Below are 24,587 nucleotides of genomic sequence, written 5' to 3' on the forward strand. Positions count from 1 at the left end.
CTGTTAACGATGAATTTTAGTTTGAAACGGTGTAACCTAGATTTTAGATTTACTTGAAGGAAGACCGAATGCTGCTGTGTCTGAAGAAAATGAAGAAAATACTAGTGTATTAATTTTTGAAAACCAAAGCCAAACATTCTTACAAGCAACTGGCAGAGTTGTAGTATTAAGCCTTCCAAAGAACGTATTTAAAGTTCCCTAAGATTTTTCATTTTTCGCTTATTACTTTGAAACGATTGCAGATAACAAATTTTCTGACCAAGAATAATTTTCCATCATTCAGAGTAGAAGGTATTTTTGTGCTTCGCCCAGTTGCCGACCTCCAAGTCGTCTCGGTCTTCAATCTCTGGGCTTAGCACAAAAAGACTCACTTCTACTCTTAATGATATTGTCTTGAGCATTTCAGCAAATCGTCTTTTTCAATACAGGGTGCCTCAGCTAAGATTTTCGAGCCTAATATCTCGGTTATTTGCCAACGGATTTTTATGAAATTTAAAATGCAGATATTTTAGACTGTGAAGGTTCAACTAGTAATAATAAAATTACCTCCAGTTAAAAAATGTAATTTTAACACATGTTTCCTTTCTCGAAAATTATGCGCGATTATTATTAGATTGTTAAACATTAAAAAATAGGGGTCTACATAAACAGTTAAGTAAATCACTTGTCTGATTCAACGAAAAGATTCGATTTTGTCATTAAAAATTTAATGTAAAATTTGAGAGTGTTTGAGCAGTTACCTTTTGAAACAATGATGATTAATTGCCAAGCAACAATTTGTACACCCTTTATTAGAAACGTCAAATTGTGAAAATTTATTGAAAATACTCTAAAAATAGACTACAGCGGCAGAAATTTCAATATTGTTGAAAAAGGAAAAAAAATGCCTATGGAATGTGTCGTAAGAACTTCAATGACACAGTTCGTTTTCTCGTGGAACACTATCCAAATGTAGGCTTTACAAAATGTAAGGTTAAGAGAGTTGTCAAATTATTTGAAGACACAAGAAGCGTACGTGAACTAAATTACCTTGCTAAAATATCCCGATCGTGTTTTAGTCCTTTGTGGAAGAATTAAAGCATCCAGTATAATAAATTACGTCCAAATGTTGTCTTTAACTTTGTGTTTGTAAGGTTAGCAAGATAAACGTCAAATATGTCACCTGCGCTTCTGAAAAAAGGATGACCAAAATTCTGCTAAATTGCGCGTTTGTTTCATACGCGTCTATGTTTTTGCATTTGCAGCCACGGTTAACACAGTTTTTTGCTTTTTTCTTGCAAACCATACCTCTTTCAAGGACGAGTTTTTCCCTACAGCATTTTTTATTGACGATCAATTTTTATGTAAATCTTAATTGATTCAACATTTTAAAAAGGCATGTTTTTAAGACTTGGGTGATTGCATTAATGGGATTTTATTCTTCATCGTCTAAAACATCTGCATTTTAAATTTCACAAAAATCCGCTGGAAAATAACTGAGTTATTAGGCTCGAAAGTCTTAGCTGAGACACCCTGTATAATGATCTTATCCTATAAAATACACTTTTTCAAATTTAATAATTTCGAAGTGGAAAGTAGAATAGTTCACTTTTTTATTATTGTTAATGCACTAGTACGTGGCTTAAGTGTTTGTTTAGTAGAAAAACCTGCATCCCTCGTAGATTTCCTTTGCAACGTACATAATTCACTCGACCCTCGTCCCCTTTCCCGTCGCTGAAAAATCCGGCGGCACCCTTTCCGTCCGGATTTTTCCGTGGTCTCGCGTTAATTTGTCTTGTTGTCTGCGTAATACATTGTCGTGAACATGCGAGAGCATCGGATGGAGACATTTTCGGGCCGAACCCGGGGTGTCTCTCCGCAGATTTATGGCATTGTAATGGGGCCAAGTGTTTCACAAGTCGCCGGGCCATCACCATTTTGTCGCCTCGAAAGGACTTCTTGTTGCCGCATCAAATAAATTGGGTTCAGCCGTGCAGGATCCGCCTCTATCCTTTCCTTCTTTATTCGAGGCGGCAGTAAATGGAAACCGAGACTGCTTTATGACATTATTACCTGTGATTGTTATGTTTGGGGAGATTTATTCGCCTGGGGGAGATGCAACTGTTTTATTTTATCTCGTCGCATATATCGACAGGAGATGAGGACGACTTATTTTTATTAGTTTTGCTCCAATTGATAATCAGTCTGAAAGGCCGGAGGCGCCCCCGACCCGAAAAATAACTACGATAAACACATCCGCGCCACAATAAAACCACCATTTATAATAATAACAAACTACCCGTACGCACTTTCATTTACTTTTTGCAAGAAAAAACTACAAACATAGCACGCTCAAAAAGAAAAGTACACATCACGTGCTGTCTAGGCCGGCTGGTTATCACGTAAATCATGGAACCGCCCGTGTACTTCTCGATTTGAACGTCCTCTACGCAATTTTTTTTTTTTATTGTGAAAACGGGGGTCGGTTTACGTTTCGGTTATTTAATTGATTCGGCATAATCCGGCTCGGCGTAGTTTAAGTATTAAAAGCAGAAGTCGGCGAAACCACTCACATTATTAATATTCAACAGAAGCCCGAGTTGAATATACATGGGAAGGATAAGAGGGCGAAAGTAGGTGGATATATATGGAGAACGATAAGGGACGATCTGAGAAAGCTGGCCAAGGTATCGCACAACACAAATAACCGCAAGCGTTCGTTGTTTCACTCAATAATATGTTATCGCGCTCGGCCAACCTGAAGTAATGCAGTTGTAAGCATCTGTTCGAGTACAACTCGAGTCAGATCGCCAAGGGCCGCCTTGGAAAGCTCAACATTAACAACTCCATCTGAACATTCCCTCTCGGATCGGAATTCATTCCTCATAGCGGACATGCAACCGACCGTTGTGTTGCTCTATTTTTGACGAAATTGAACAACGGCGGCGATAACTGGTGGTGAACAGGCCACGGCAAATTGCAGACAGTAGTGCTCATGTCTAGACACAGAGGTTCACACCTCTCGAACAGTTCACCACTTGGAGAGTTTTCAGTTTTATCTTTACGCATCACCTCCTAAACATATCTTCTATCTTAATTTCTTCATTTGAACGTGCTTCTCCCGCCTTGCCAAGTACCAATATTTGTAAAAGTCTCCAAAATGAAAATGAGAAGAAAATTAATTAGTGCTAGATTACCAAAAGTTGAGTGGTTAGACGTTTACTGCTGACGCAGTGTGCGAAACGCGGTTCAGTATTAAGCAAAATTAATTAAAAACAGAAATTAGTTAATTTCGTAATTTTTATAGCATTTACAAATATAACCACAGTAATTTTCGGCACTTTACAAACCACTTGACAAAACTAGACAAAAATTGCCTAATTCAGCTTCTCTATTTAAATGAAAATAGATTTGAGAGCAGTTTTGGGAATTTCCGCAAGAAACTTTTTGATCGTCTGCCTCCGTCGCCTTCCCCGAACATCGTCATCTAGGATTCCCTGCAAGTCCTCGCCCCTCGAACACAATAAGACCTCCAACAAGCCGTCAGTGTTTGCAGGCACCGTTGACCACCTCCTCCCCGAATTAATTGCTCTCCGGTCCAAAGGAATAAATCAAGAAGGAACCGGTCCAGCTGATGAAGCCTATTCATGTGGGTGAAAGGTATTCGCGAGGGACCATCCCACACGAGTCGGAAGTTTGTCCTGTACACAAGTAGTTGTCCTAAAGCTCGGTGACAAGGCAAAGGTGGTTGTAGAGCACTAACGAGGCCGGAGGTCAGACTGGTCTTGGTCGGTGTATGTGTGTTTGGCCGCACTAATGGCCAATTCAAGGCCTCATCGTTGCTGCACTGCTGCCAATTAACCCGCCGGTCTATTTACTAACAGATTTAGCAGCGGACGCCGGAATCAATGCTCCGAAATAAGAGAGAACGGAGAGGGCTGGCTGGTGACGCGGGGAAATCCCTCCGCAGTTGTCTATCACACATCCTGGCCCGCAGCATTGTTAATCCCATTAGTCGGCCCGAACCATAGACCTTTGTTCGCCTCCATTGTTGGGAGTCTTCGCGGAAACAGCGGCCGAGCCGTGACGTCACACGTCGCTGACTTCATCCCGTTCGTCGAGTCGCAGAGGAAGCTTGTCACTCTTATTCGGAGCTTTTGACGTGCTCGAAGATGAACGAAGGAAAACGAAAGACGTCTTGACCAGATAAAAATTCCAAAATCTGTACGCTCAACCTCCACGAGGAGGATTTCTAGTGGTAAACGGCAAATTCCAAAGAAAAAATCAAAAATCAAGACACATCTAGTGTAAAAATTGTCGACAAAATTCGACTTGATCGGGTGCATTATTGAAACCGATTTGCATAATAACCGCGGCTAGTTTTGCACCCCTCTTATGGTAAAATATTCAAATATTATTTAAAAACTTTATCAAAACAGAGCTATTTGTAGTTAATTATAATAATTTTAATTAACTCTTGGAGCGTCCTCAGTTAAACGGGAAAACACACCACTCTGAAGCTTCGAGTTTTGAGGCCTATCGATCACATCTTCCCCCTTTTACAATCGCATTTGGTGAATCTATACGACCTGATAACACGATTACCGTTGCACTGGAAGGAATGCACTTTGTAAAAAAACTATATAGAATTATCTTCGTTCGTAGCAGACCTCCTCGATTATGCCGAAAAAAAACACCCGGTTTAATTTGCATTCATTTGAAGAGTGGCGGCTATGAGGCCGGGGCGGCGTACATTAAACATACACACGGTCGGGGGACGCGATGGAGCATCAAAGTGTTACTTATAGCCGGAAGAGGCGGCGGAAGTACTTAGGAAGAATAAGCCTTACCGTGTTGTTAAACGCTCGCCTTTGAATAAGTTCCGCGGTCGCTTTGAGAAAGTTAGCAATTTGTATCCTCTTGTAAAATATTATTTCTTGTTGTGCTTACGGTTCTAAAGAATACGAGAGACGGGACTAATATAGTGGAGACGGAGGCGAAGCCGCACCAGAGAGACGACGGTGTGATTGTCTAATTACTCCCCGGAACGAAGAGGAATTGCATAGCGCTACTGGAAAGCAATTAGCGGACATTTCTAATGCAGCCTTTAATCTCGACTAATCTGATTTAAATGGTAATCGCCGACTAGTCGTGTGCTGTTTTTGTTATTGCACTTTTTATTTAACAAATTGCTCGACCGATGAGAATTAATGCAGATTTGCAATTAGCGACGACAAAAAGGAGGGACACTTTTTCCTTTTAGTTTTTCACTGTCTGTCTGCCACTTTAACAGAAGAATTGTCAGAATAAGAAAATAACACTTTTCCGCAACACATGCAAAACCGATATTTGAAAAATTACTGTAAGATCTTTGAATTCCAATCAGAAATGACTATTAGGTACTGTACCTACAATTCTGTTGAAATTAAGTTTTCCCCTTTCTTCATGGTCCGCTTCTTCTATACTTATTTCTAGCGGGAGATGGTCCGACTCTTTCTCCTATCCTGAATTCTTCTACTCTTTCCCATGCTTCTTCGTTTACTATTCCGTAATCTATCACTGTTTCCTCTCTTATACCTACATGTATAGGTTTATTACCCTTCTTCGTCCCCTTGTTTGTTCCCATTCAATACTTTCCATCCATTTTCTTCTATCCATTCCATCAATCTCTTCCCCTATGCATTTTCCACCTTGTCTTTGGATTTTATTTTCCCAGCCCCCTCTCCTCTTCCCAATTTCTTGCTTCTCTTTCGCCTATTCTCCCGTTGAAGTCCCCTCCCATGAGCATACATTCTTCCTTGTTTTCTTTTATTGTATCTTCGACACCTCTTCTTGTTATCTTCATCTCTTTACTCTATATTGTCATTATTGTCCACCATTTATTTCCTATTTGTACGTTTCTTTCCGTACATCCTTCTTCTTCTCCCTTTTCTTGTCGTTTTTCTTTAATCCCCATTTTTACCCCTGTTTTTATTCCCCCAGCGGCTATTCCTTTCTTCTTTCCTCGTTTTGCCCCTTGCACTCTTTTGATAACAACTTTTTTCTTTTTCCCAGCTCCTTTCCTCTACCCATGTTTCTACCAGACCCACTATTTTAAATTGTCTCACGTACTCCCAAAATTCTTGTTCTTTTGTTCTTAAACCTGCTACGTTCCAATTTTATCAAAGTAATACAATAATACCTACAAGAGATTAACCAAGAAATCAGTCCAATGTGACAAGACGATTGATAATAAATGGGTTATAAAAATGATGGACGCGCCAAGAGATTTGTGAAAACATGGATGTTTTCCCTATTTCTGGATTGTTTTCTAAATGAAAGAAAATTTCAAAACTGTCCATTATAGATCTTGATACGAGAAATCTTACAAAGAAAACCTGAGATTTCTACCTCGAAGTAATTTTGAAAATGGTGGAGGTGCCAAATATTTCATGAGAAACTGGATATTTTCCAAGAGAAAATTTAGAATATGTTTTTCGTACACCTTGATGTGAGTAATTGAACTAAGAAAACCATGAATTGATATTTCCCATTATCAGCTAAGGAAAATGTTGTCAAACAATTTTAGGATATCTTGCTTTATTCTTGCAGTAGATGAAAATCGGAAACAGCTTCCCATAGTGTTTAAAACGTATTTAAAAAAGGACCATGAATAATATCCGCACATAGAAATCTACGTAGATGAAAACTGTAAACAAGATCCTGTATTTTTAATCAAAGTTTTCAATAACTAATTTTATTGAACTATTCATACTGTTCCATTTCTCAGTTGCAGACAAAAACTTGACTCTCTTTCAACGGTAGCGTCGAGAGTTGAGTATAATTAGAGGTCGCAATAATGCTTCGGACTGAAAGAACACCGGAAATTTTGTCAACGAATACAGAAGACAATAGAGCCAGTCCATATTCCAAGTCCAAAGAATCGCTCGATCCGAGCGGTCGTCGTAATTACGGCCTTATTATTAATAGAGGCTTAGAGCATGGGGTTTAATTAAGTTTTCAGGTTGCACACATGTCGTTAGTGTAGGAAATCGCCGCAAGAGGCGCGTGTTTGACGTAGGTTCGCGGTCTGTTTGAGAGGATGGCAATATAGTTGATGATGGCATCAGCCCCGGCATTATAGTACAGCAGTCGGGGGACCAATCGCGTTTACGGCCGCTTACAAATGAACCATCGCGGATTCCTGATCCTCTTTCTACAGTCGAGGGGGTGGGGGGTCAAATGGTAAACAAGCCGACTTTTTCCACAGAGAAAAAAAAAAAGAAACGTCATAACTGAAAGCCGACCACACATCCCCTCCAGAAGTTGGAAGTTGTCTGAAAGCCCAACTTGATATTTATGTGTGTATTCATATCGCCGGGGGCGGCACATTAGTGAATCAGGATGAAAGGGATTTGCATGTGTGTCCGGTCGCTCGGATTGATGGAGCCTTAAAGGCCATGAATGGCGGGGTCTTCTGCGGCTTCTTGATAACTTCGCATCAAGATTTCGACGGTTAATCAGCGCCGATGGGTTGACGGATTTGCGACCATCTCCGGATTAAATTGTGGAGGTGGCACCATTTTTACAACAGCAAGCTTTCTTGTCGCGGTGTCCGGTCGCACTTGCCACCCTCCGAGGTCCTTTTGTCGCCCTTCGACGGCGCAAAAAAGCGTTTCTTGCGCGCGTGCCGCCACGTCCATAATTTCAGGTCTAAATGTGTGGCATTATAGTGTGATTAACTTGCTTCTTTTGTTGGGGGGTGTAATCTGGGGTCCGTCAGCTGCGCCCGATCCCGGTACACGTGAAATTAAAATTAGGGCTCGATTTGCATCCCCCCGTGCCAGAAAAAGCGGCCTCCTCGCCTAAACATCTCCACTATCATCCCCTAATGAATTGAATTCAGCGTCAATACGTGACGGGATAAGGATGTGGAAAGTTGGCGCCTTTAATGGCCGCCCTCCCGTAATTGGCGCCCCATTGTGGACACTCCTACCTGAAAATCAGCAAAACTCGTGATTTGTGTGCCCAAGTTGTCAGCGGAGGAAGTCGAGGAGGTCTCGAGTGGAGGAATCTCTTCGGCGGTATCGATTTGTTTACGCGGGATTTTTAATTATACACCACGTATCGGAAATTCGCAGGAATCCGGCGAGGGTGCGCATGGGGAGGAAGTAAGAAAGAGTGCCGAAAGTCCGCCAACTGATCATCAAATATTTAGGGTCCCGGAGGAGGGCGGCCGGAGAGTCGCTGTATTGATGGTGGTCACCAAACAAGTGCCGCTTGTTTTTCCCTTTCCTGCTCTATATAAATCGATCCTCATTAAAGGTTTATTCGACGATTTTATTTGGTGCTTAAAGATTTATGGGCGTTTCGTCGATGAACTAAAATTAATTGAAGCGGTCGGGGAGGAGCGGATGGACTTGCCGGGTCATTACTATTGCTTAAAAATATTTCCACACCACTATATCATTCCTGGGAACCACTCAAGTTTCAACATTTTTTAACCCTTCCATACGAATTCTATTCGTGAAAATGCACCATTTAAGAAGTGCTGAATAGTGTTCAAAGCCACGCTAAATTTGTGGCAAAAATAGTTATTCACGAAACGAGTGACGAAGGAGCGAGTGCTTCATTTGCGCGAATGTGCCGAACACGTCTTCCCGCATTGAAGTGCGTACATTATTTTTTGAAACGGATGGCACTTGTTCATGCGCTTGCTAAAGCGTCAATCGAAGTAATAGAGTTTATTATTATCAAGTCAAATTATTTTCACAATGCTCAAAAAGGCGAATCCCTTTTGGATGATTTTGAAGCATTAGTACGCGAAATCGACGTTCGCGCACTAGTGCTTCAAAATCATCCAAAAAGCATTCGCACTAGTGCGCGAACATCGATTTCGCGCACTACTATGCGGTCGTGAAACGTCATTTTGGAGGTAGCGAGTTGAAAAATATCTTTGGCTCAGTTCTAACAATAAGTACGGAAGGGTGTATATGGAATTACTGTTAAACTTGATAGAATTATTTGTAAAGTTCTTTGGGAGGCTTGGCTGATGGGCACCTTAGGCGTTCAAGACTGAGGCAGTCGGGGGAGCAATCGGAAGGGTGGAGTTGGGAGTCTTGGAGTCGGACCGAGCGGATCACCTGAAGGGGTGGCTCAGCATCCCGTCTTAATTAGCCGGGCCGTGTATGCGGGATGAGCCGTCGTGCATCAGCAGCAGGTTTGTTTTAATAAGTGGTGCGAGTGAAGAAGGAAATCGCTTGACACTCATCCACTCCCGTTCCGCGAGAGCATGGATTAACCCAATATTTACAGATGAAAATTGACTGAGAGCAGGAAACGGAGAGACGCTTTTTCGGTCGGATTAGAAAGAGCGAGTGGCAGATTTATATACTTCTTGTGAACGCCCCGATGCAGGTGTAAGTTATACGCCGTGAAATAAAATATGAAATATGCGGCGTCGGGGCCTTTGATTTATTAGCGGTGTTCGTTAAATACTGTGTGGCTTTCCGGCACCCACATCCAGGCGTCGTGTTACGGGGGTAGACGAACGGAGAGGGTGGGTGCGCTCTGGAGCGCTAATAAAAACGTTATGCTAATAGCCGAGTTTTGATTTTTTATGGGGGAAGGACGAACACAATTTTTCTTTAACGGATCAGTTCTCTTCCGTTCTTTCGATTCCTGAGGAAAAATGTGCACAAAATTAAATTTGTCCCAAAAATGCATCAACACTACGAAGGACAGGACAATCCCAAGGAAGTGTAAAGCGTTTTTGATGACTTCGATAAATTAATAACAAATATCGTCTTAGGCAACGTGAAAGAAGACAATATCCTATATTCTGGTATTTTTATTACACAACACGACATCCATGGGTGGCCCATCCGGCAGGGATTTGAACCCTGCCGACCTCACGGTGGTGGTCGGAAGAGTATCGGTCTTCCTTCCACCACCCTACCATCAGCCCTTGAAAGACATACACACACATCCATGACCCGGCGGAGGTTCCTTCCTTGGAAAAAATCCTCCCCCTTCGGTGAGGTTCGAACTAGCTAGCGCCGGGACCGCGACCTCGGAGCATTGTCTCCGACAGCCATGCGGCCACCGAGCTACCTGGTATTTTCATTATCTACGGTACTACTCAGGGACCTTTTCTATTCGTTTCTTTTGAACAGTACTATCTTGTTCTTACTCATATTGGATCGTAGCGCCATCCTGTTGGAAATATCCACATCTTCACATCATCAAGCAGCTGATTGAGAAATGGGAGAAAAATGTCTTCTTCTTATCAATTTAGAGACATTTATGTTTCAGGATCAGGATCGGGACAGGCTTGACAAATATCTCCCGTGCAGTTGTAATTTGCCTGACCCCGGAGCGAAGAAATACAGCCGAACCGTAACTCCGGTGCAATATTTTCAGTTAAATTGATTCCGGGCACATTAAACCCCTCCGGATTTCGATGAACAGTTAAAGTAAGCCATTGTACAGGTCCGGGGCTTACTTAGATCACGGAATGGCTTTACCGAATTGTTATACCTAGACACGGACATTCAATTCAACCTCAATTTGCTTTTTCCGACAGATTATTAAGCGTTCGAGGATGGGGGCGGCGGGTGACGCCCCCGAGACGAAGTAATCGCTCCGTTGAAAACTAATTTCGGGACGATGTCAAACCACAAACACCAGGTATTAGCCATGAATTTTACAATGAGGTGGGCCGGACGGAGGCAGCCACTTCATCCAATTTTAATCGGAGGAGAGATCGTAATGCCTTCTTAATAACGCCGAGAAACTGGAATAAAGACAACAGTTCGGGAATCGATCGGGATGGCGGCGGAGAAACGGGGATTTCAATGTTTGAGAGGTGGTTTCGGAAAAGTTGAACGAGCAGTTAAAATTGACACGGAAGGACTGGTCAGTAAAGAGGAATAATTTACAAGGGAAATCTGGGAGTTGGGAAGTTTTGAATTTCTAAGTTTTACAACTTTTAAATTCTGCACCAACTATAGATGCCTTGAAAAAGTTTGTCAGGCCACAAGAGAATCGATATTCGAGTATCCTCATTGATTATTACACGACCGGTGGCGTTTTCAGACAGTCAAATTATACTTGGAAAATATTTTGACAATGGATTCCCATTTCTTGCTACAACAATTGTGTCGACCTAATTTTCCTTTATTATTCTATTGCAATTTTTAAAAACTAGTTGGATGAAGTCAAACCTATTTGTTCTGTGAAATATAATTTGTAAAATCTGTTTCTAGGTGAGAAGTCGCTGAAAATTTAATCTTCTATCCTCTTTCCTTATTGCTTGACTAGTAGAACTTTAGGAACTTCTCATTCTATGTGCGTCAAATGGAATATTAAAAATCTCAAATCATATATTTTAACATAAAACTTTTCTCTATGTTCTTTGATAAGAAATAAGATTATTGCGGGATAGTTAATAAATTGCTTCCAAAATTATTACTGTCTTCGCCCACATTTTCTTTACTGTCGTAAAAAATTCGTCAAAATTCCAATGTTGTTGCAGTATTCGTTTCCTAATGAATTTGCAATGTGAGAAAAGAGTATATTATTGAATGAGTGGATAATGATGGCTAATGCTCGTGAGGATGATTTTCTGTCACGAGCCGTAGGCGAGTGGCGTAATTCATCCGCGCGAGTAATAGCTATCCGCGAGTAGAATACTATACTATATTAATTTGGTTTGGACGCAATATGCACGGCGCCACGCCATACGTTTTAATCGTGTTCCGGTTACCAAGGATGACGTTTAATCTGGTCGTTTTTTAAATTAATTCCCTCCTATTGCAACTATCCCGCCCACTACTGCTGACGATAATTAATTTTGAAGCGTTGCAATTAGACAAGAGCCGAGCCGGTTCGGTAGAAACCGAGTCTAATTGAAATAATAACCGTCGTAGCAAAACGAAACAAATCGAAAAAGCCGTAGCGAGCACGAAATTAAACTATCGGTTTCGTCCGTATTAATTTCTAGTCCTGTATAAATAACAGGTGAATGGTGGACTTCTGCCGCAGGAAAGGGACCCTTAAATCGTCGGACAGGTAGGGCAGAAACGTCTGCGTTTGTAACCAAATACAAGTTCCTAGATTTCCGACCTCTGTTTTGGTTTTCGTCCAATTAAAGGCAAACACAAGACGAGTCTGCTTGAATTAACGTGAAACGTTACTAATTCTCTCTCAAATTATTATCATCTACAACCTGCTCGATGCCATGCTCGGTTAGAAAATCTACTCCCTAATGCGGCTATGTTTACCGGTGCTATAATACGCGAAAGGGAGACACCTCCGGGATTAAAGTGCCAAAAAAGGGTCAGGGATGACTCGCGCGCACCACCCAGGTTCATAATTCTAAAGATGATTTAAACATTCCCATTTTCGCGCGGTACCACTTACAATTAAAAAAAAAATTGCAAGGGAGAGTCATCCCTTCTGCCCCCGTCTTCTTTCACGCCCCTCCCTCGGAATTATGTTTACTTTTTCGAGTCAGCCGTGATCCTTGAACAGTTATGGCCCGTTTTACGACTTGTTAAAATGACGAAATCGGTCCGAAAATCCGAAAGCAACCCTCTTTAATAGCCGTATCATTACATTCATCGCATGTCATCTTATTACCGCTATCGCTGTAATATTCAAAAGCTCGATATGTTCTAACCCCTCGTCTAATAATAAATGAGTTAAGAAAGTCAAAGTTAATATGTCAATAAGAGTGTCTTGATGGTGAATAATTAATGGGTCGTTAAATGGCGGTTATTCCGGATTAGTAAAGTACGGTCAGGTCAGTTAGAAGGTGGAATGAGTTACGACTCGTAATAAAGAAACATTACTCCTTTTCGTGCGACGTAAAATATTTTCTAAAAATATTTCAATTTTCGAATGTAAAGGCAGACAGTTTTTGAGGAATTTACATACTTTGATTTATGACATACGTCAGATTACTGAAAAAAATTATCCGGGGAAATCCCGGAAAATGGTCAGGATGGAAAGATGTTCTGTTATGTAACGTTCATTGGACAATCGCTTTAATTTATAGTTATTTAATAAACTAGTTTGTTAATGAAGGCGATTAATAATCGAAATTGTTTAAAGCACGAACGAGTGTAGCGAGTGAGTGCCTTTAATAGTTGAGATTATTAATCGCCCATTAACAAACGAGTTGATTACAAAAATTTTTCGTTGACCGCAAACTTTTTTTTTGTGACAAAATTTTGAATTAAAGCCACATCAAAACCAATTTCATCTTTTTCGATAAAGATGAAACCTTATAAAACACCTTCATCCTTTTTTTGTCCTCAGGGTAGGCCATTTTTAAATTTTTCAACACTTTCTCTTCACTTTTCCACAAAGAATGTCAGAAGACGTCAACTCCATTCACATTCAATTTCACGTAAAAATCACGGTTGCTAAGAAAACCTAGTTACCTTTGAAAAATATGACATGCGAATTATAACCAAAAAGGTCGACTTTTGAAAAAGTGAATTCGTAATTGCGCAGTTATGGAGCTATAAAATATAGAAAACCCTGCTGCACTGTTTATACATCAAAATATCATCAAAACGTCAAAATTGCAAAAATCGTTGATTAATGAAAAATAGTGTATTAATGAGGTCCATTAATACACTATATTTTAGACAAAATAATTCCTTTATATTGAAATTAACAAGCGGTCAATGGAAAATTAATTTAAATATGTAATTTAATTAATAAAACAGTTATTGCACTAACAGACTATTTTTGAAGTGAAAACTTCTTTAGGCGCACGGCGACATTATTTGTGGGTGAATTAGTTTCATCGTCACGCGTCACGTCACACGCTCCTAGGTGAAAGGCTAGCTATGACACAGTCCATAATGCGCTTGTGCACTGTAAGTTGCAGGGAAAAAATTCAATAACACCTATAATTGTTTATTTAAATAATCCATTTCAGGATTCCACAAATGCATGACGAATTTCTTGATCAATGACACGGCATTTTCTTTTTCATAGCTATCCTTGATGGCATTTTTTTTGCTCTTACGGTACTTAAAATGAATTACGAACGTCATAGAAGTTTTCACTTCTGTCGTGGGGTCTTAATTAAGCACTCTTTTTTTTAAGAAATGATTTCCCATTGTGTTCCTCTCCTAATCTTTCAAACACCCCAAAGCAGGGAAAATTCTTCCTTCTTCTAGCAAAATCCATCACCGTCTTCTCTCAGCTGCTAGTGCTTCATCTAACTTGGCCTTTCTTTCCGCCCCAAGATTTTCCCGCTTCTGGGGTTTACAACAATTTTGGTGATGTTGAAACCTGAATCTTTGATAGTTGAGTTTCCTGCTCGTGATTGGAGCATTACAATACAGTCTTTAAGACACTTTCAGCATCCTACAAGATGTGGAATCGTATTTCTTTCAACTTCACCTGGAGGTTGCCCTCTCAGGAAGTCGCCGCCAACAACGACTCCTTTCATCTTGGTTGATTTTTGTAAATATTTTCGTTTGTACAATTTATATTTATTTTGCGAACAACCGATATTTTCCGTCTCCGTTCTTCTCGTTCTGATCCAAGGACCAACTCACCTCTGACAAGGACTAGGCCAGACCCTGGCACGGTAAATTGTTACAACAATTTTTTTTTATCCGTCTGTCCTTGAGATAGTTTTGGAAACTAGCAGCCGAACGCCCAAAATATTCAGTACTGATGAGACATTTTATTGCTCGGTGGGGTAATGTGTGGTTAATTTGGTAAGAATTTGTAATAATAAACGTTACGGCGAGAAACGACGACACAAAGAGACAATATTACGGCTAATTATAAATCGATACCTTTCAGCGGTTACTTACTTACCTCCTTACAAAGTGCGCCAAGGACTAAACCAGTCATTTTCCTCTATTAATATTCAGTAATTAATTTTCGAGTGCGGGTAATTTCGGCTTGCGTGTACCGAAGATAGCGGACTGTGCGGTCTTTATGCCTTTTAATGAGCGGTTATCGAGATCGACTGATCAAATATACTTTCCAGATTCATAATTCATTGACCGTTACGGCACGATGTCTCCAAATACATAAATAAATACGTTTAATTACATCGCTCTCCATTACGGACGATTAAACGATACTGCCTCCGTAATGAACTACCTTAATTAAAAAGCATTACGGCAATTTAGATGCCTTAATTGTTATAATCGACGTCTTCGCCGTTCATTATTCATCCCGAATCAGGAGAGGCCGGCCGCAAATGGCACTTTTTTTTCCACCCATGCCATCCATCCATCCGATGGGCGTCGTTGGTCTGTCCCCGTTCTTCACTTTTTCGAAATGTAGATCATTATGTAATCACGAACATCTGTCTGACACGACGTGTATGAATAACAAATGTTGCCAACTTCGATGAGTTAAGTGAAACTTGGAAAACATGGCCGACTATTATGTCTTCAAACGGCTCAAGTACCGTTTACAATTAGACGAAATTGCTACCTTCGAACGGTCGTTTGCCCCTGGACACGGCGTTGTAAAATGCATGGGTAATACCCGGTGTTTGCGGTTTGACATCATCCTGGAATTAGGTTTCAAACGGGCGGTTATTGAGGAGTGGGAGGAACTGCAAGTCAACTGGGTGGTATCTACTTTTTACCGACGTAATCTGTAAGCCCTAGGATATTTCCTAAAAGAAGGTTCCGCAGTCCGAATCTTTCGCCTTAATGAATTAATTCATTGGTTATTTACTGAGACATTTTGTTCCTTAATAAGTTAACTTGTATCTTGTGTTATTAATTGCTATCCATTATTTTCTATTTTCCAACTGTAAACTATATATTTTTTAATGAATTTTTTCTACCGTATTTGTAACTATTTCTTGTGGGTCAGAAACATGAACAAAATAAGAGTTAAAATGATTAATTTATTATTCATTTACAACTAATCACTAACAATCACGTTGAAGAGTCGATTGTGAATGGACCACATGTTTTAAAAACACTGATTTTTTCATACTGCATATTAAAAACACAAATAACGCAAAAAGTGAGGTTAAATTTAAACAGCTGGTGGTGCGTTCACATTCGACTCTTCAAGGCCAACTCGACGACAAACTTAGGAAACACCCGTTATGTAGATGTATAATTAATAAAAACACTCCGTATATTCTACATAACTTGCTTTACGTAATGTCAAAAGTTACTGGTTGAGAGTCGGAATTCTTGGGTCTTTTACAATTTAACAAAAAAACTTACAAAATGAGTTTTATTTTGCCAAATATCCTGTAAAAGATGTCATGTTTCTGAAGGACCTGATATTAATCACTTTTCTGTTCTGCAAGAGAACATTTTTTGCTGTAACAAATTTAATATAATAATAACATTGTGATTTTTCTTGAACTTAGTAATACATATATCGCTTTCAAAAATACGTCCTGTTGTCTTCATTGTTTTCAAACACTCTGTATATGAAAAACATTTTTACGTTACATATCGTCCTTCCATTTTTCAATGTCTCATAGTACATTCTAAAATAGTAGATTATATCATAAAGAGTAGAAGTGAGACTTTTTGTGCTGAGCCCAGAGATTGAAGACCGAGACGAAGTCGAGGTCGCCAACTGGGCGAATAATAAAAAAAAAAAAATGAGGAGTAAATGTAAAAATTAAAATAACTTCTTCTTCGAAATGTATGTATAAAGCAAATGATGTGATTCTGGTTCGAAGTACATAATTCATTTTTTGTTTTATAAAAAAATAAAATATAATTCTTTTCACACAGTTAAAAAACTGATAATTAATATTGTTCTTTCTTCTAAAAACACATTTTGTTTCAAAAAAAATGTATACCTAGAATCACCCATTGCTTTTACCATTACAGTACAATTTCTGTAAATATTTTAAAGCCAAACCAAAATAATTCTCTCTAAAGATTCCACATGTAAATTTGTTTTCGTATAATTTTCCATGTTCTCATTGTGGTTGGTACTCGTGAAATGCGAAATCTAATTATTATCAAGCCCCCACCAAAAATAACATTTTCATAACATGCACACACTGCAACTTCCCCGACAAGCACCACACTCATGTAAAATCTGCTATGAATCTCATTATACAACCGCTAAGCCAAAACCAGTAATACCCTTAATGAGTCACGAGATAAAATTGATATTCTGACAGGTTTCTTAACGTGAGCCTAAAGCTATCCTGCCAGTTTAAGGATGCAGAGAGTAGGCGTTGTATTAAATAACATATTTAAACACACGTGTTTACATCGTCTTGCCGACTACAAGAAATGAGTTTCCTCGGAAATTTCTTAAAATCCATCTAAGCAACGTAATAATATTATACGTACTATGAACAACACAGATACCTACAATAAGCAAACATTAAGAAAATACAATTTCATTCTGGATCGCAGAATCTTCTTCATCGAGGAAAATCACAAAAGGCACAGATCTAGGCAATACTAAAAGTTTTTTCTGTACACAATAAATGCTATCTTAACGGTTTAGAAATTAAAATTTAATAACCTTCAAGATTAAATAAAGCATTTTAAAGAATACAAAATTCAGAATTAGAAGATGGATGGATGGATGAATCCGCTGAGAAAAATACCTCCAAAGACACTTAACGAGAAAAATTTCATACCAAAAGTAGTATATTAAAGAACGAGTTTTATAAGGGTTGATTTGGCGCACGAGTCCCAGGTGTGGAAAACGACCCGTAGGGGGTTTTCTATGGGACGAGTGCGCCAATGCCCTTATAAAACGAGTTTTTTATGTTATTCTTTGGAATTTGCACCCTTGTTTTCATTTTTAAATAAAAAAATTAAACTTTCAAATTCTACGGAATTCTAACGGATGCAACTACATCTGCAACAGATGTTAAAAAGTAGAGTTTGAACATTAATATTGGAAGTTTTTTGGTGTAAATGACAATAATACACTGAAATATTGATAAACATTTTCGTAGATATCTATTAAACCACTACTCCAAATTGAATACAATAGACCTATTAGAGACGCAAATTCTAAAAACAATTTTTAATAACAACGAAGCCGATAGAAGATGATAAAACCTTTAACAGCAAATGGAAAATAGAAAAGCGTAATTTTTATGTTGTTAAAAAGTGAAATCACTTTTTTAAGTCCATGTAAAAAAAACCGGTTTGCAGATGTCACAGAACAATCTTGTTTTGTATCTAGCCAAGTACATAATGCTTCTAATGGTGACAATTTCACCAGCATAATGAATTAATGAACTACAACACTTATTAACTTGCTAGACAGTAGTTCCGAGAAGAAATAGATGTCATTGTTTATTGTCTAAGTTCTAATTTGTTTATATTAATTACATCAATACTTCAAGAAATGAATGAATTTATAAGATTACCACACGAAATTTTGAACTTTCCTACCTACGAAGTTCGTTTGAAAAGTTTGCCACGTGATACTAAAATGTTGTATTTTTCTTTGTGAAATTAGTTTTCCTTTTGAGATCGGTAAGTCCGGTGAAACTAAATCAGGCGAATAAAGTGGATGTCGCAGCGAACTGTACTTCGTAATAGTTATTTACGAAATGAGTGCGAGAAGACATTTTCCGCGCATGAGCGCATTATTTGAACCACGAGCGACGAAGGAGCGAGTGCTTCATTTGCGCGAATGTGCCGAATACGTCTTCTCGCATCTAAGTTCGTACAATATTTTTTGAAACGAACATTATGTCTGATTTGTCGTACACCATTTTGTTAATAGGATGGCGCTTGTCCATGCGCTTGCTAAATTGTCAATCGAATTAACGATTTATTTTCACTCTTTCGAAATTTTCATCATCCAAATTGGAGAAATGGGGTTTTGTAAACCAGAGTTTATTTTTTTTCAAGTCAAATTATTTTCAGAATGCTCAAAAAGGCGAATGCTTTGTTTGGATGATTTTGAAGCACTAATGCGCGAAATCGACGTTCGCGCACTAGTGTGAATGCGTTTTGGATACACGAAGGTCGATTTCGCGCACTAGTGCTTCAAAATGGACTGCGACCGCATAGTAGTGCGCGAACATCGATTTCGCACACAGTACTATGCGGTCGCGAAATGCCATTTTGAAGGTAGTGAGTTCAAAAAATATTTAAAAAATTTTAATTCTTGTTAAGGTTGCGCTTCAAAGTTGTCAATATTTCTGTCCAGGTTGTACACTCGTGACTCGTTCAGATTTTAATTTCGAGAAGTTTTCCCTTTTCTAAAGAGGGCCCCGTCCGGGCCGTTTTATAATGCAAACGCCGTCATAATGAAAAAATGAATAAAAGATACAATTCGGACACCCTCGTCCGTGTTAAACACGCCCGATCGGTCATGCTCCGAAATTAAAAATTAAAATCTGGAACGTACACCCCCTTAACGAGGTCACCGTAGACTTGATCAATTCGAAAATCAATCGGCACCCCTTCCTCGCGTGCGTTCATCATGTCATAATCGGGCCGAGTGGCGGCTCGCAACGAAAGAAGAAGTCCCTCTTGTTTTTTTTTCCACCACCGCCCCGCATAAATCTGCATTTAAATCAGTGTTGATTGTGACGTTCTATGATAATTTTCGTCTGCCGAATTAGAAAATCAAGACTCTCTCAGTGTCGAGTTCATGCGTCGCGGCGTCGGTCGTCTCGCGAAAACGACTTGCATATCTTCGTGCGCCGCTTCGCACAAAATAATAGTAATAATGCGACTTTCTCGAAGATAAAGTTGTCGTGCTCTGTATTTTCCATCTGGAAATTACACAAATACACGTATAGGAAAGCCATGAATTATGCACGCACGTTCCGGAGAATTATAATACTTGAGCGTTTAACGTTGAGGTAATGTGGGAGCCTATGGAAATTATCGGAATAAGGTTCTCATTTTTTTTTCTACACTTTTCCAGAGCGGTAGTTTTGGACTAACAAGGAAATTGGAAGTTGGGAAATTACAATGGAATTGGTGCAGCAACACATGGAGCGGTATTTCTTGCCGGAGGGGTTTCGAAATAAAATAATGACGATGAGGAAATTTCACTACTCGACGGAAAATGTCAAACGTCATCAGTTTCCCCGAAGGAAAATTTATACGCGTGAATGATTCTGGTCAATGTTGACGACATTAAATATTGAACAAATTGGAATCTTCTCGACGATGATTAAAATTTTCAACTTTTAACACGTTACACGCATGCGTTATTTACTTCTGACGAAAGAAAAAATATAACCATAACAAGTTCCTTATTCTATCTGACTACATTTATTGATACATTAGATATTCTTCACACTATGCAATTTTCTTGGTAGTTGATGCACTAATTTGAAGTTTGTGGAAAACAAGGTGAGCAAATATTTGGACATTGAAGGAAACATTCATGTTAGAGATCATGGAAGTCTTACACCAGACGCGTTGTGTGATAACTGATAACATAAGGACCCTACAAAGATAATAACTTATCAGATCGATATAGATCTAACTGTAGACTTTTCCAGACTTACAATTAAGCAAATAACAAGATCTCAATAAAAAAACTTAGGAAAGTTATCAGTTATCACATGTAAACAACTCTGACTAAAGCTTGAAACAGTTTAAGAGTTAAACTTCTAATGAGAATGACAGTGACAAAGATAATACACTGTCACTTCTACGAATTCTTGGAAAGAGAAAATTACCCAAACCAGATGAAAACTGTAATTTGCTTTTTTTTAAGATCACCTGCACTGTCCAACGCGAATATAGTTCTAACCTATTGTAGATTCGATAAGAAAAAAAAAAAAAATTAGGCACCCTTATTGAAAGCGGACGAAAAGTAACTCTTTTTCTACCATTACTACCATTTCTACCATTAATGTATCGGTCACAAAAATGTTCCATGCAGGTAAAGTCTTTTGACCCTAATGTAGTTCCACAGGCTTTACTACACACTTGGAGCTTTTCTAAGTTCTGCAAAGGAGAATTTAAAAAAAATTGGCTTGGTGTTGTCAGAATGCTGTCAGTTTGACAGTCCCTCGCTACTATGGCGACACCTGGCGACCTGGCACCGGTTTTGAACGGCAAAATGGCGTCGAGTTGCTATACCATTCTTTCTAGATATCTTGGTTATATTGTCTTTTATTAATGTTATGACTTTCCTCTATTTTTACTTTATTTACTTGTGTTGCTAATAACTGAAAGCTCCTTGTTATGATATCATCAATGTGATTAATTCAAGAAAACTGGGTGTCAATAACAGCAAAATTAATCGCTTTTAATGTAAGAAAGTTTTCACAACAGACAACAGACAATAAATTAATTCTTAATTTTTTTCAAAAAAATTACGAATTTCTAGCAGCTAGCCCGTCAAATTTCTCTAAATCCAAATAAAATTTTAGTCACTTATTGGAAATGTATTATTATTATTAAAAATCTACACTCTAATATTCTTTCTTACCATTAACACTATATTTGAAGGTGGTTCGGTGAAATCTTTTGCCACATTACCACAGAAAAGGGAATTTTACAAAAATTTCACTTTTCATATTAAAAGTGAAGAGTTATACCAAGATTTTTTTGGCGAGTCACATTTTCTGAAGCAAGAAATATATTTTCTACTCCTATTTAGTAATATATTCATTATATGTAGATGCGTTTACTGCCAAGTAATTCTATTCTCTGCCCGTCGCCGTTTGTAATGACTCATTACTCCACGGGTTGTGACCAATCGTAAAATGGCATTTGCAGGTAATCGCCTACATTATAAAGTTGCTGTGGCGCTGTGGAGTATTAAATTTGTCATAATTATTTCCAAAGACTCCAAATCGCGAGTCTGCGTATGTTTTTCAATAAAAAGAAGTAAGTAAGAAATGAAATTTGTACATCGTAGAAAAAGTATCGTAATTTACTGGTTGAATTATTTACTATTACAAAACTTATACAGCAAAAATAATAAAACCAGTTTGGAAAAAAGTAAAAACTCTGTGGGAATTTCAGAATTATTTTGAGACAACCTAATATTTTTTTTCTTCAAACGTCCGTAAATTATGACATTATCCTGCTGCATTGATAATGTTAAAGTGTCACTTCATTGTCATGGCGTCTAACGAGCTGACCAGCGTCCGTGAAGTTATTATCTCCGCTGAGGAGCGTCCGTGAAGTATTATCTCCGCTGATGAGCGGCTGTGAAGTAAACTAGCTAAATCATTTGAAATTCCTACCTCAAATTGTGACAAATTCGTGTCTGAATGTGAGATATTGAAAGCTGGAGTGAATAAATAAGGTTTAATCAAGAAACTTGTACATTATTGCAAAACGTACATACAAAATCCATCCAAATTAAAACGGGTTGACAGACGGATAATTATTTCGCATTTTGTTCACAGCGTTATCTATACTAGGCCATAGTCATAGTAACGCTTTGCAAAACGAGCTATTTTAATCAGTCTACCTGTTGACTTAACATTTTTTAAATCATTTGTTATGAAGGTTTGAAGAAAATAGTTATTTATCCAACAAGTGAGTAAAGTAATACTTTTTTTTACGAGAAGGAAAATTTGCCGCACGAGCGCAGCGAGTGCGCAAATCCGCCGAGTAAAAAAAAGATACTTTACTGACGAATTGCATACAAAAAATTTTTGGCACCCATAAATTTAGATAACAATTTTTTCGACACTCTCAAAATTAGAAAATTTTCTCCTGTGACCCGTGGACCTTTAAAATGCTCGTTTTACTCGCGTTTTAAATTGGCCCACTCATGCCAAAAAAATCCCAATTTACGAACTCGTTAAAAAAAACTACTAATTATGAATGAAAAATTTTATATGTAATTGGGTTAAAAAATAACACGCTACGTCACTTTTTTTAACGCAAAATGCGTGCAAAAATGAACCGCTATGGCATTTTTTTAACGCTTCTTGACCGATTCACAAATCACATATTTTATGTAATTCGGAGTAAAAATGGTTTTATATAAAACTCCATTTTTGCTCCTCATAATATAATATACTATTTTTTATTTCCAGTTTGAATCATGAATCTGTAAGTCGTGACTAGTGTTACAACGAATTCGTTAAAAATTTCTAACTTCCTTGTCGCATAAAGGGCTAAAAAATAAAAATGCTAACAATTTTTCGGAAGTTCCATTTTTACAAGATGCACCATCCTTCCGTGTTATATCGGCAAAAATCCACCACCGGCTTTCATTCCGTAATTTTTACAGCTTAATAGACGTTACGTTTCCCTTTAAACGAGCCACCGACGATGCCAGATTACATCACAAATTCACTCATTAACCGCCCAAATTACACCGTTCCGACTCCGTCCTTTTTCATAATACACTACAATTTAACGAGCCAAGCATATTCCATTAAAACCGAACCCATCATCGGTTATACGACCGACAGACAGCGCCGACGGTGGCGCAAGGATGTGAATTATGACGGTGCGGCGGTGGTACCGGCGGAGGAAGTGCGACAGTTTTTGAGGAGGGCTTCCGCGCGCCTAATTACGAGAGGGAGAGAGGTGCTACGTGTAATAGTTTCGTGGTGGATGCCATAGTCGAAGGTATTGCGAGGCATAAGCAATTTCTGGATAATGAATGTAACTGAGCCTTGTAATTACCGGGGTTGCTGTGACAGCTTGTGCTTGCTGGTCACAATGTCACGCATGTCTACTCACGATGTCGACAACCATGAGGGAAATTTTCTCGGGGAAAACTCACCGGCCGAACACGGAGACGACGGAGAACTCACCTGGAACAAAAATTACACAAATATAAAAACGATTTTTTTCAAATGGAGACAATTTCGCGTTTCAAAAATTTACAAAGCGAATACACGTCACGTGGTCCTTACTCCATTATTTGTTGCGGAAAATATTATTAAGTATTACTAGAAGAAGAGCACAACAAATCTGCACCGGAGAAAGAAGAATTGGAAGATAGACGGCACAAAACCAAGAAATTAACTCGGCTTCGCCTCGTGCCTTAAACCTAGTTTTCGCGTTGTAAAATACCCCTACCGTTCTCTAATACAAATAATTGTTATTTCATTCGTTTTTTAATTTTAAATTTTCATACTCAAACAATTCTCTAGTACGTATGTATTTGCTTTTGATATCTATCTTTCAGGTTTTATTTGATATACGTCACTTTTTATAATCATCGGCACCTTTCCTTGCAGTTCTCTTATAGAACATCTATATACACATTTTTTTGCTCATTAACAAATTTCTTTCTTATGCTTTAACGAGAGAATAGTATATTTATATTACAAATGCGGTAGGCTACATTTTACAGCGCGAGGTTTTCAGATTGAAACACGACCGCGCAGCGGTTTTAACAAAAACCGAGCGATGTAAAATGCCTACCGCATTAGTAATGTATTAATTTCTAATTTTGCAAAACCTGTCAAAGACCGACATTTGATTAATAACATACCAAAAAGTTATCTATTATACCGATAACTGATATGCTTACGATTTATACCACAAGATGGCGCCATCAGAATTTACAATTTTCACAATTAAATTATGTTCATTTTCGAAAACTGAACGGATCAATGGTAGCGGTATCTTGTCTTAGTATAAATGGCCTTTATTTATGATAAGCTAACCGTTTTTTTGGAGCTCTCTGAAAGCTTAAAATTTTCGTGGTATTTTACACACTCCGTG

The 24,587-nt window shown here is 38.6% G+C and overlaps 1 protein-coding gene across 9 annotated transcripts in view; it reads right to left on the reverse strand.

The window, feature by feature from the left end:
• LOC138127435 (myelin transcription factor 1) overlaps positions 1-24,587 on the reverse strand; it is a 282,760-nt gene that overhangs the window by 137,182 nt on the left and 120,991 nt on the right. The window contains exon 1 of one of the 9 annotated variants that reach the window (XM_069043518.1): positions 23,638-23,676. The exons of the other annotated variants lie outside the window; for them this stretch is intronic. The gene's annotated coding sequence lies outside the window, so the exon portion shown is untranslated. Of the gene's footprint in view, positions 1-23,637; positions 23,677-24,587 lie in introns of those variants that run through there. 9 annotated transcript variants of the gene reach the window in all.

This window comes from Tenebrio molitor, chromosome 3 (assembly GCF_963966145.1).
Source record: "Tenebrio molitor chromosome 3, icTenMoli1.1, whole genome shotgun sequence".
Taxonomy (NCBI): domain Eukaryota; kingdom Metazoa; phylum Arthropoda; class Insecta; order Coleoptera; family Tenebrionidae; genus Tenebrio; species Tenebrio molitor.